We start from the raw sequence: 14011 nt of genomic DNA, 5'->3' as shown, positions 1-14011 counted from the left end.
ATTTGAAGCTTTTATAAGCTTCTTATAAAGCTTACTAAGCTTTAATTCAAAGCTTTAAAGCTTTTGAGATATGGAGCTTACTGTCTCTATTTGAAGACGACTTGTAGAAGGAGATGTCTACGTGGTCCTCCACCTCCTCAGGCCGGTCCTTCGCAATCAGAGAGTGCAAAAGGGGGTTCTTAACTGCCAGGAACACACCGGTATCGACCGTTCGCGATGAAACTGACTGTAGAGCTCGATCATTCCAGGAGCTCTGCCTTCGCACAAGATGGTAAGCCATTGGAAGTTCTCGATCTTAGCTTCGCTCTGATACCATTGGTACACAAATCGGATGCCGTAAGTGTGCGTAGTGAGTGTCAAAAGGTCCCCAAGAACAAAATAACTCTACTTTTTGCACACAAATCAATGTAGAAAGCTTGCACAACATGAACAAGAGGCAATCTCCCCCCATGCCTTTGTGAGCGCTCCACAAAGCATGTATTTCATATATTAATCATCTTCAAGCTCAAATAATAGCCCAAATTACAAAATAGCATGCTTTAGCTTTTGAGTTTGCTTTTGTGCCAAATAGAATTAAAGCTAATGGGCGCCCAAGAAGTCAGGCGTACCCTAATACAATGTCCAAATACAAATATCTAAATCATACGCCCATGTGCATACAAAAATAATAAATAAATATCAAGTGCCTTGATAAATAAGCGCGACAAAATATAGGCGCCATGCCTTAGGTATGCGCCCATCAAAATATTGACGATAATTTGAATACATGCTATCCTCCAATGCTTTCCACTGCCACCGCTGCTATCTCTACACATCAACTGAAGCATTCACAATCATTAGTAAAATAATACAATTAAACAGACAAAAGTGAATACCTAGCAGTCTTCAGCTATATAAATAAATTGGTTGGAAATCAATCGTAACCTTAATTTATCACGAGTGCGCACTCTAAACTGATAAACGTTTATTAATTTAAATATGTATTTTGCGGAATCACCCGCTATGGAATCACCCATGTACACATAAATTAACAAAACGCCCGAAAAGGATAGGCATCCCCATCGACTTCTCGCACAAAGAATCCACTTTGTGTATGAGCCCCGGTAATAAAATCTTACGGAATCCACCGTAAAATCTCACAGAATCCATCGTGGCAAGGAATTCACTGTGGAATATGCCTCTTGGCATCAAATATGTAAGAGAATTTAAGGATTGTAAGGCGTTCTCACAGCTTTACACCTTCACTCTTAGTATTATACCTAAAAGCATACACTTGTACACCTAGCAAGAGTATAGCATGACACCATCCCTGCACTTTTATAGCTTTAGTTAATGTATTCTTAAAAGCATACACTAGCAAGAGCACACCATGACATGTGCTTTTTTGCAGCCTTACATCTTTACATCTTCTATAAGGGAAGACTACAAGGCGAGTGGAGTGTCAGGGTGTACTATTGCTAGTGTATGCTCTTAGGAATAGAATATCTAAATCTATAAAGGTGCAAGGATGGTGTCATGGTATACTCTTGCTAGGTGTGCAAGTGTATGATTTATGTGTTAAACTGAGAGTGAAGATGTAAAGCTATGTGAATTCCTGACAATTCCTAAATTCTCTTACGCCTTTCCATTGGCCATTTTCTATCATAAGGATCCTCACACTTATGCAATGGTTGTTTACTCTACACCCTTGCATTGGTCACTTACATTATCCATTTGACTAAGGCTTATAAATCCCTTATAAAACAATCTTACAAAGAATCTCATATACATTTACCTCTAGCCTTACACCAAGCTTTTTTACTATCCCTCTTTTCCTTCACTTCTATGGTGTTAGGGTGTGCTCATGCTAGCTATGTAGGGTATACATTGGTTGTATAGGTTGCTCTTCCTTGGAGGCATAGAAGGTGTAAAGCTTTTAGGGTGCAAGGGTGGTGCACATGTGTGCTTTGAGTAATAGATGTAAAGGTGTAAAGATGAAAGGATGATGTTAGGGTGTACTTTTCCTAGGTATGCAAGTGTATGCTATAAGGAATGGAAGGTGCAAATATGTAGAGATGAAAGGATTGTGTCAAGGTGTACTCTTGCTAGTGCATGATTTTAGGAATATAATATCCAAAGCTCTAAAGGTGCAAGGATGGTGTCATGGTATACTCTTGCTAGGTGTGCATGTGCATGCTTTTAGGTGTAAAACTAAGAGTGAAGGTGTAAAGCTGCAAGAATGCAATACAATTCTTAAATTCTCTTACATCTTCCCTTCGGCTATTTTTTATCATAAGGATATTCACACTTATGCAATGGTTGTTGTAAACTCTACAGCCTTGCATTAATCCCTTACACTATCCATTTGACTAAGGCTTATAAATCCCTTATAAAAGAACCTTACAAAAAATCCCATATACCATTACCTCTACCTTTACACCAAGATTTTTCACTCTCCCTTTTGGCCTTTACTTCTATGCTATTAGGGTGTGCTCTTGCTAGGTATGTAGGGTATACTTTGGTGTGTAAAGTTTACTCTTGCATGTGGGAATAGAATGTGTAAGGATTTGAGGGTGCAAGGTTGGTGCAAGTGTGTGCTTTCAATAATAGATGAAAGGTCTAAAGGTAAAAGGGTGATGTTAGGGTGTAATCTTGCTAGGTGGGCAAGTGTATGCTTTAAGGAATGGAAGATGCAAATTTGTAGAGATAAAAGGATTATGCCAAAGTATACTCTTACTAGGTGTATGCTTTTAGGTGTGAATGTGAAAGTGAAGTTCTAAAGCTCTAAAGATGAAATAATGGGTTAAGGGTATACAAGAAATCTCATACACCTTTACCTTTACAAGACAACTTGTTGAATCACTTTTTTACTTTACTTTTGTATTGTCAAGGTATACTCTTGCTAAATGAAGGGTGTACTCTTGCTAGGTTTGAAAGTGTATGCTCTTAAGAATAGGTGGTGTAGGATTCAAGAGATAGAATATGTAAAGCTATAAGGGTGCAAGGTAGGTGTCAGGGTGTACTCTTTCTATTGCATGCTTTTAGGAGTCGATTTTTTAGAGCTATAAAGGTGCAAGGTTGGTTTCATGGTCTACTCTTGCTAAGTGTGCAAGTGTATGATGTTCCTCACACTTATGCAATGTTTGTAAACTCTACAACCTTGCATTTGGCACTAACACTATCTATTTGACTAAGGCCTTATAAATCCCTTATAAAAGAACCTTAAAAGAATCTCATACACTTTTATCACTACATTTCCACTAAGCTTTTTCATTATATCTCTTTCCCTTCACTTCTATGGTGTTAGTGTGTACTCTTGTTAAGTGTGTAGGATATTACTCTTGTGTCTAAAGTTTAGTCTTGCTTGGAGGAATAGGTGTAAAGATGTGGGGGTGCAAGGATGGTGCAGGTGTATGCTTTGAGGAATATATGTAAATTATGGGACCTAAAATGGGCCGGCAGCACTGGCTATAGGACTAGTCAGACCTCTAACATGCACAAGACAACCCCACGGCCTCGCGGTCAGGAGCGTCTATAAGACACATTGCCTTGCCATCATACGTACATTTTGCATTTGTATTGTGTTTATAGTCAAGCCCTTAACCTTCTCAAACTCCTCATAGGGAGACCCTACACATTCTAGTGTAATTCACCATTATGTAGAACAACATAGGAGGCACCCCTCGGCTGATTGCCGTAGTCCCACTGCGACCCTACTATACCTTGGGGATTGGCCCCTCGATGTATCGCTAACATATATAACACATACAAAACAAACTCCGTTGTGTGGGTTGTTTGAGAGAGCCATGTGTTGAGCCATGTGTTCGATCGGTTCATTGAGAGCGGAGTTTTGAGCCCGGGATGTGCCTAAAATTTGCCAAAAAATCTAGAATTTAGGAAAAAAATATTTAACATCGAAGGTGGCGACTACAGCTAGGACAATTTTAAGCACCAAGTGAAAGATGACTTTTAAAAGGTGCCCAAGCGACATTTGTGAATTTTTGATAATTTTTTCGACTTGCGTGCGGGATGCCAGGAGCTACCAATCAGTGCAGGATGAAAAGACGGATGCGTAGGATTTTTTAGAGGACGAATCGGAGCCCGGACGGGGAAGAGGCCAAAAATTGGCCAAGATTCGAAGAGATTGACAAAATTTTAGACCAAAGGGGGGTTGCCCTTTGGGACCTTGGACCCCCCCCCCCCCCCCCCCCCCCCCTCAATTTTCATGAAAATTTTCGTGAGCATGGCGTGGAGAAGAAAGCGTGAGCAAGGCGGCGCATTTTTCGCCCTCATCCTCATGGATGGTGATTCCAGGCTATGAGCAACCTATGCAACTGACATTGGGCCTCAACTTCTCTCTCTTGGCTGATGATTTCGCCGATCTTTGCACGACGAATGGCTGTCCGGATGAGAGATCAGATTCTAGTCTTTCTCTCTCCTCCCTCTCTCTCTTCTCTCTGGGTTGTTCATGTCTACCATCTTGATGAAGGAACCGGGGAGGGAGAATGAAGAAAATGGTGGTGGGGATTGATGGAGATGCTGAAGATTGAAGTATAGCATTGGATTGAGAGCAATGGAGGCTCCCTTTGCTGATTACGCAATCATTCAAGGCATCTCGGATTACCTAAAAACATGGTATGACCATTTTTATGAAGGAAAATGAAGGGTTTTTGATAGTTTATGATGATAATTATGTTCTTATTGGATGAGAATTTGTTTGTGTGCTAGTTACATCATGAGTAATTGTTGTGTATTAGAAAATCTTGATTTTGCAATGATTTACATGCTCTATTTAATTCCCGTAAGCCCGAAATGCGGTTTTTAAGTGGTAAAATGGTAGTTTTTCTGTTTCGGGTGGGTGAAATGTGTTCCCATGGGGGGAATATGGAAGATAAATTGAATGTTAGTATGTTGAAGTGATTGGAATAATAAAAAATAGAAAATAGTATTTTTTAATTGCCAAATAAATCAAGAAAATTGGGAAAATAAGGGGAAAAATAGAAATACGTCTTGGAAAAATAAGGAAAAATATAATGATTGTTTGTGGATGTATGGTAGTGGCAGGTCATGAGGTTTAGCCTCAGTTTGCCCTATCTCTTTGTCAAAGTTTGTGATTTATTGCTTTCTATACATCAAAACATGACAAAATGAACCTCTACACCTATGCAACGAAAGCAATACCTAAACGTAGGGGGTTGGGAGGTTTGAATGGTGTGATTTGCGTGCTGATTGTTACTGATTTTCTTATGCATACCATGACATAGAGTCTGTGGTATTTTTATTAAGAGGATAGTCTCACGAGTGTTATCTCGGTGCTATCCTTACATTGCTGCAATGGGTTAGTGGATAAGCATTGAAAGCCTGGTTGTGCACACCACGTGTCTGATTTTAAAATGATATTTGAGCACTTTAGGATCATTCACCTTTGCATGTACATGTAAACCATGGTATCAGAATAAAAGGACTAGATGCATAGCACATGTTTTCAATGACAATGACTCCGCTTGAGTGTGAAAAGGCATCCTAAGCCGTAGGATAGACGTTCGTTTCTTGTGGGATTATTTGGGAAGGACACATGGTATCTCCTGGAGTACTTTAAAAATGAAAGAGTGGAGTTTGTTCATTTGTTCTATATGTTGAGCAGTGCATCAAGAGGCTAATCCCTGCAATGTAGGAGAGTTGCAGTGGGGCCACGGTGTCTCTACCGAGAGGTTGCCTCTCATGTATGTGATTATCGTGGTATTTATTGCCAATGTGTAAGGATTCTCTCTCTGAGGAGTTTATAGAAAGGGAAATGTTGGACTACAAAACTATAAAACTATAAACGCATAGATTAGGCTTTATGACAGTTTGTCCTTTAGCAGTAGATTGACGCTCCTGGCCCGCGACACTATGAGGGTGTGTCTGTCTGTTATGAGTATGAGGTCCAGCTAGTGCCATAGCCAGTGCCGGCCCATTTTAGGTCCCATCAGTGGTGCGTCTACGGGGAGCTGCCAATAAGTGGTGGTTCTCAAATCTAGGGACCAAGAAGTTGGTTTATGTCCTCTAACAAGGACCCTCAAGCCAAAATACAAAAAGCAGAATGTGCTGAGAGGGCTAGACGGCGGTTGGAGATTATAAGTTGCTATTCTCCTCAAAGGAGTAGCTCGATACGCATAAGAGGTAGTGGTCTTAGTAACCCAACTGCTGCACATAGTCCTTTAGGTGCAAGAGGAAGCACAAGTTCTTCCCCTCTTCCATCAAGTCAACCCACTTCAAGTGGGGGTGTGATTCCATTAGTCCAAACTCCTATTGTCAATTTGATTGTCGTCATGGCACAACCCATTGCAATTCCTGCAAGGACGCCAGATTTGCCAGCTTTAGGAGTGCCTTTTCCCTTTTAATGGGTTAGCCGAAGAAGATGCAGAGTTTCAAATTTGTGAATTCCAAAGATTGATGTTTAATTACTGTATCCAAGATGAGAGACATCTTATGATATTCTTTAACATGACATTAAAAGGAAGGGGTGTGGTATGGTATCATAGTATAGAGAATGGAACCATAACTACAATCAACCAATTTTACGCAGCTTTCCGAGGAGAATATGCCCCTGAAAGAGGTGGCCAATACTGGTTGCGTGTTGAGTGTAACACGCCAAGACCCCCATGATAATGTGAAAGCGTATGCCAAGAAGCTTAAGGAAGTGTTCCGTAAGTTACAAACTTACATTCCCATTCCGTCGGCTGCCCAATTGCAATACTTCTTGTATGGATTGGATTTCAATATTCAGGTACAATTGAGTAGTGTGGCATGGCTGATATAGACACCGCCATCACGCGGGCAGAAGGAGTAGAGTCACGATTACAAATGGCCTACTTCTCTCAAATAAATCTTAATGCGGGCCTAGTACCTAGAGGAAATTTACCATTGATGAATGAAAGTCAAGGGATGCCTATGAATAACCCTAATGGGAGAGGAAGCATGGTTCAAAATGTACCTTTGTTGCCAGCTCCTCCCAGTGTGACTATGCCTGTGGCTAGTCAGTTGGCTCCACTAAATGTTGGAGGCCAAGTATCGAACCCTAATGTTGTTCCTGTGAGTCAACAACTAATGCCCAATCAAATTGTTAGGCCAATGGAATGACAAATAGATGATCAAGGCTATGAGTCGAGTGCCTCTAATGTCCTTGGCAAAGTTAAGGATATGATGAAGCACTACACTGACATGATTTTTGAACAATATCAGCAAATAGCTGTTGACGTCAATTTCCTAAAGAAGCAGCAGAATCTGATAGGGAGTCGACACCCTGAAGAGGGTGGTCCCTCAAGATTCAGCTGTAAGTGGTGTGGCGGACAACATTTCCCTAGAAACTGTCCGAATGTTAAATGTGATATTTGCGGGAAGTCGGGCCACTTAGCTGCTACCTGTTGGAGTAAGATTAGTTCCCTCCAACAAGGGAGTAAACAGCCAGGTCCAGTTAATCATAGAGCGCAAGGTAATAACCTGCAGCAAAATGATGGACCAAGAGAAATATTGCAAAGGGGAAAGACCATTATAGAAGAGTTGCCACAAGGCAATGGAGTCAGCCTTATTGAGGCTGTATGCATCAATGGCGCTGAAAACTCTAATCTACGAGCCGTGACAAGGGGCCAAAAGGCTAAAGAGGGTGATAGAGATAATGCAAAACTGGTCAAGGGAAACCCTAAGCAAGGGGATAAGGAGATGCAAGCCCTGAATCCTGGCATGGAAGGGGGACCTCTAAGGCCTGTTGACAAAAAATTCGATCCTAAGAAGGATGAGGAAGTGCCAAGAAAGAAGGCAAGAGCTAAAAAAGAAGCATCAAAGCCAGTCCCGAGACCAAAAGAGAGAATGGTTTGGCGAGAAAAGAGAGCTTTGGCTACCTATCATGATTTTGATTTAGCAAGTTCTCTTTGCGAAGTCAAACCAAATGTAAACCTCTTATAGTTGATTGAATTATCTCCAAGATTATGCAAGGAATTCAAGAAGATCCTGCGTATTGGGTATATTGTAGAACCTTTGGGCATAGCACGAGTAGGGAAAGATTGGTTTGATCATGCTAAAAAGAATTGCCCTAGGGTTCCAGCATACGTGGATGGAATATTAGTGGAGCATGCCATCGTAGACATTGGGTCCGTCAATATCATGAGTTCAGAGTTGATGGAGAGGTTGGGTCTAGGCATCCAAAAAGATAGCTCCACCTTTCTTAGAATGGCTGATGATAGTCTAAGGCAACCAGAAGGTTGCATTACTAAAGTCCATGTTACTGCTGCAAGTGTAGAATGCTTCTTGGACTTTAGGCTGATAAGGTTTGCAAGACGTCCTAGCTATCAAGTTTTGCTAGGCAGGTCTTGGATCTTATGAACGGACTGTCAAGTCGATATACCCAACAGTCGAGTGGTTCTAGGTAGAAGTGCTAATCGAGTAATAGTCAATGCATACCCTGAGTCTCCTCAAAGTGAGAGAGCTCCTTTATCCTCTACTGAATTAGAGACAACAAATGATCCATATGGTAGTGAGACATCATCCAGTGACGAATCTAAAGAGGGGTCCACTACATAGGATATTTATTAGATAACTCTAAATGAGCCAATAGAGCCACAAGATAGGATAAGAGACGCGGATGTAATTGAGTTGGACCTTGGCACACCGAATGATTCGCGGCCAATTAAATTAGGTTCCATGCTCAGTTCAGCAGAAAGGGAGGACTATGTGTCCTTGATTCAAGAATTCCGCGACATTTTTACTTGGAGTTATGATGAGCTGAGAGGCATTCCTCCCAGGCGTATGCCTTTTGAATTGAGGGACAAGTTGTTTGAGGAGTTACAGAAGTTACGGAAAGCTGGTTTAATTTTCCCTATACAGCACATGGAATGGTGTTCACCAGTTGTCATCAAGAAGAAGAAAAACAACCAGATCCGACTATGTGTAGATTTTAGAGAGCTGAATAAGCAGATGGTTAAGGATTACTACCCGTTGCCATTTATTGACCAGATTTTGGATCAATTAGCGGGTAGTGAAATATATTCATTTATGGATTGTTTTGCGGGATACAACCAGATGGCAATTGCAGAAGAGGAAAAGTTGAAAACAACTTTCATTACTATCTTTGGTACTTTTGCGTACCATGTGATGGCCTTTGGATTGTGCAATGCACCTGGATCATGGCAACGAATGGCAGACAAGACCTTTGGTGACATCTCCCCAGATGAGTTGAAAGTATTTATCGATGACCTGGGGGCAGCCCCACTGTAAGGGAAAGGATGTTGATTATCTTAAGAAAGTCTTTTGAGTGCTGCAGACAATTTTGTATCGCTCTTAACCCACGTAAGTGTGTCTTTGGAGTGCCTTATCGATTATTGCTAGGCCATGTGGTTAGTTCAGTAGGAATCGCAATTGACCCTGAAAATATCAAGGTTATAGTTGCTATGAGTCCACCACGCACTCCGAAAGAGGTACATAGCTTTCTGTCATCGATGGGATACTATCAGAGGTTTATAAATGCCTTGGCAGAAAGGATGTTGCCATTAACGAACTTATTATCCTTTAGCTGTCTATTTGTATGGAGTGACCCTTGTAAGGTAGCTTTCGAGGATGTGAAACAGGAGCTAGTAAAAGCACCTATTTTAAAAGCACCTAAAAGAGGCGAGGTATTTACATATTTTCAGCAACCACCATGCATAGTATCAACTGTTGTTTAGCCCAAATCTGGGAGGAAAAGTGGTATCATCCGATAGCTTTTGCTAGTCAGAAATTGGGTATATCACAAAATTAACTACACCTACATGGAGAAGTTGTGCCTTGCAATGGTCTTTGCGACTAAAAAATTTAGGCAATACATCCTCTATGAGAAGGTAGTGTTCTATACGAAGGCGGAAGGGCTTAGATTGCTTATGAACAAGCTGCAACCGCCTGATGGTTTGGCAAAGTGGTTAATCACTTTGTAGGAGTTCGATTATGAGATTAAGAGTAAGCCATCGAGGTTGTAGGGGATTGTGGAATGCCTTGTGGATTTCGGGGAGCCGAAAGAGACTTTGGCTGAAGGAAGTGATATTGAAGAAATGTTTAAAATTGATATAGCTTCTATCCCATCTTGGTATGCTGCTATCACGCATTATCTATCAACGGGAGAGACTGGAGCTGGTTTATCAAAATCAGAAAAGAGAAAAATCAGACAACAGGCTTTGAAGTTTTCCTTGATCGCAGGAATACTATATCGGCAAGGTGTTGATGATATCTATCGCCGATGTGTGATGCCTGACGAGGTTTCTTTCATCTTGGAAGAGTGCCATGACTCTGCATGTGGAGGGCACTTCGCTGGACGGTTGACGGCACAGAAAGCTTTAAGAGCTGGATATTGGTGGCCGTCCATCTTCCAAGATTCCTTTGCGTACGTTAAGAGATGTGATACCTGTCAAAGACATGACAGCAGAGAGAACTAGAAATGCCCACTTACGCGTATTATGGCTATCCTTCCATTTGAGAAGTGGGGCATTGACTTTGTGGCTCCTATTACCCCATCGTCCACTACTTAGAAGAGGTACATTATAGTAGCAACTGATTATTTTACAAAATGGTCAGAAGCGCGGGCGACGAGGTAGGACAATGCAAAAGAGACTGCAAGTTTTCTTTTGGAGCAGATTATCTACCGTTTCGGTCCATCGAAGGAACTAGTGTCGGACCATGGAACTCACTTTTTGAACAAAGTGATCAAAAGCCTGACTGAAGCTTGGCAAATCAAGCACAATAAAACGACCCCTTATAATCTGCAAGCCAACGGGCAAGTCAAAAGTACTAATAAGCAGCTTGTGGGTATCTTGTCTAAAGTAGTCTCTGAGAAGAAACGAGACTGGGACAGGAAGTTGTATGTGGCAGTATGGGCGTACAATACAACGTTCAAGCAAGCTACCGGCCATACTCCACTTAAATTAGTTTATGGGGAAGACTGTGTGTTACCCCTCGAAATCGAGTTGCCAACCATACGGTTTGCAATTAACCACTCTTTGGGAGATGAGGATGCACTCTTTGAACGTTTCACGACCATAGCCCACCTGGATGAACTGAAATTACAGAGCTTATTATACCAGGAGGTAGCTAAACGTTGGATGAAGCAGTTGCATGACTTTAAAGCGAAGAAGTATACCTTTAAGAAAAGACAATTAGTTCTGTATTATGATACGTGTAGGGAGCTATTTTTAGGGAAGCTGAAACCTAGATGGGATGGCCCCTACAAGATTATCAAGATAGGGAAAAATAGGTCTACGACTCTACTAGCTGATCTAAAGGGAGTAGAATTTAAAAATAAGGTTAATCTTAATAAGATTAAACTTTATTATTTCTAAGTATGCTAACATAGAGAAATGCATTGCAGGTCCATGATGGGCTGAATTGAGGCCTGTAAAAGAGCTTAAAGCTGGTTGATGGGGCGATTAATTCCTTATTTGGAGCACCCATATCTGGAGCAGAGATACCATCAAGGGAAACTTATCTGGTGGAGCAAAGGATACAAAGTGATTGAGCCAGAAGATGGAACCTTTGTGTAGGAGATCAAAGTCTTCTGCCATCACTGCTTACGACTGTTGACAAGTATCCTTGTTGAGTTTAATGAAGAAGGTGGGATGGAGCCGTCAGTTCACCCTCTAAACATGTTAAATTTTGACTATCATAATTACGAACAAAGGAGTTCGTGATGGCAGGCTATGTAAACCCATTTTGGATGTACACATTATATTTTGACGAAGCGTCCAGGTGCCCTATTAAAAAAGGGAGTGTTGGAGTAGTAATCCGAGATCCTCGACGTAGAGTTACGATGAAGTTAGCTGCTTATCTCGGGGTAGGATTCACTAACAATATGGCGTAGTATAAAGCCTTGATTATGGGACTGTATATTGCCAAACAAGGTGGTATTCGACGGTTGTTAGCAAAAGGGGATTCCCAGTTGATTTTGAATCAGCTAGATGGGACATACACAGTGCGGAATCCCATCCTTTGTATGTATCATCGAACTGTGGTGACCCTACTTGAGGAGTTTGAGAGTGTCTCTTCAGCTGATTCCACGTTATTGGAATCCGTTTGCGGATTCACTTGCAAACCTTGCTTATGAAGAATGCCTTTTCTTCAACTGTGGTCCTAGTTTGGATATTGCTATCAATAATGAGACAGGACCCAGTCACTTGTGGGGAATGTGTAAAATATTACACGGCGCAGCGAACAGAATCTGAGAAAGAGATAGAGAGTACACAACAGATAAGAGGAGAATCAGTAAAATTCTTTAACTCCAAACAACTGATACAAAGATGGCTCTGTCCACCCGTGCGCTTCCACTGTGTGAAGCTTAGATGGCGATCTAGACAGAAGATAGGTGAAGAGCTTAAGGCTAGCTGGAACAACAACTCTGACTGGGTGAAAGATGAGTGTCAGATGGCTGCGAAGGGGTTTAGCTTTTATAGCTCGCGAAGGTCGTTAGGTCGGCCTGCTGACCGACCTACCATATGAGCCTCCACTAGTCGGCCAGGGAATATTCCAGGGAATATTCCAGGGAATATTCCCTTTACCATCGGGCCGGGGGCGCTGCCCCCGGACCCCCGCCAGGGGGGCCGCTGGCCCCCCTGGGACCCCCCAGCCAGGGGCCGCTTCCGCGGCCCCCGGACCCCACAATAGGGGCCCCTTTTAACTCCCTTACCACGCAACTCAATGCAATGTGCCTCGAGTTGCTACCAGCTTAACCACTCCGTCTAACCCAAAGATTAGACCCACAATGGTCACCTTTTTGCCATCCGGTCACATAGACCTCATCTGATATACAAGTCAGGACTCCACCAATGTCCGGGCTCACACTTGGCTTCTCCTCATAATGGGGGCCTTACAACTTTGAGCACCATGGATCATTGGTAGTACCTAATGAGGGTGGGGCATTGATCATATCTAACACCCCCCCTCAATGTCCACCCATAGGTGAACTATCTCCTCGGCCCAATGCCGAGTCTCTGAAGATGAACTTGAAGCAGATCCTTCGTAAGTGCTTTGGTGAAGATATCTGCTCCATTCTCCTCTGTTGGACAGTAGACCAATTCCACTATCCCATCCTCCATCAAATCACGCACATAGTGATACTGGATCTCTATATGTTTGGTGCGTGCATGAAACACTGGATTTTTGGCAATGGCGATGCAACTCTGATTGTCACATCTCAGCACAGTTGGTTCTTCATCCTGCACTCCCATATGCCATAGAATCCTTCTCAACCATACGGCCTCACATGCAGCAAAACAAGCTGCCTTGTACTCTGCTTCGGTAGAAGACAATGCCACTGTTGGTTGCTTCTTACTAATCCAAGAGAAAATTCCTGAACCCAAAGAGAAACAATAACCAGAAACTGACTTCCTGGAATCAATGTCTCCTGCCCAATCTGAGTCACAGTTCCCCACAAGAGAAGTTCCGAAACTGTATGTGATACCATAGTCAAGAGTTTTCTTCAAGTATCTGAGCACCCGCATCCCAGCCTTCCAATGACTCTCATGAGGTTTGTTTGAGAACCTGCTCAAAACACCAACAGCAAAACTGATATCTGGTCTGGTGTTACACAAGTAGATTAGACTGCCGACCAACCTCCTATACCTCCCAATGTCTGCTAGTGCTGATGTATCCTCAACGGATAACTTTACATTCACCTCCATAGGTGTAGCTATCTCCTTGCACTCGGTCATACCAAATGCCTTCAAGATCTCCCATGCATACTTCTTCTGGGAGATGAAGATCTTTCCTGGCTCTTGCCAGACTTCAATCCCCAAACAATAGTGCAGCAAGCCCAAGTCTGTCATTTCAAACTCAAAACTCAAAGCCTTTCGAGTTTGGTTGATCATATCTTCATAGTCACCTGTAATAAGAAGGTCGTCCACATATAGGACAATCACTGCAGACTTTTTACCATCCCTGTAAACATACAAGTTAGCATCTGAGGCACATCTTTTGAAGTTTAGGTTTAAAAAGAACCTATCTATCCGCTGGTACCATGCTCTGGGGGCTTGTTTCAGCC

Source organism: Lygodium microphyllum, chromosome 24 (genome assembly GCF_053477565.2).
Source record: "Lygodium microphyllum isolate KBCC chromosome 24, Lygodium_microphyllum_v1.1.10, whole genome shotgun sequence".
Lineage (NCBI taxonomy): Eukaryota > Viridiplantae > Streptophyta > Polypodiopsida > Schizaeales > Lygodiaceae > Lygodium > Lygodium microphyllum.
The sequence above is the reverse complement of the archived record's forward strand: the minus strand, read 5'-3'. Positions refer to the sequence as shown.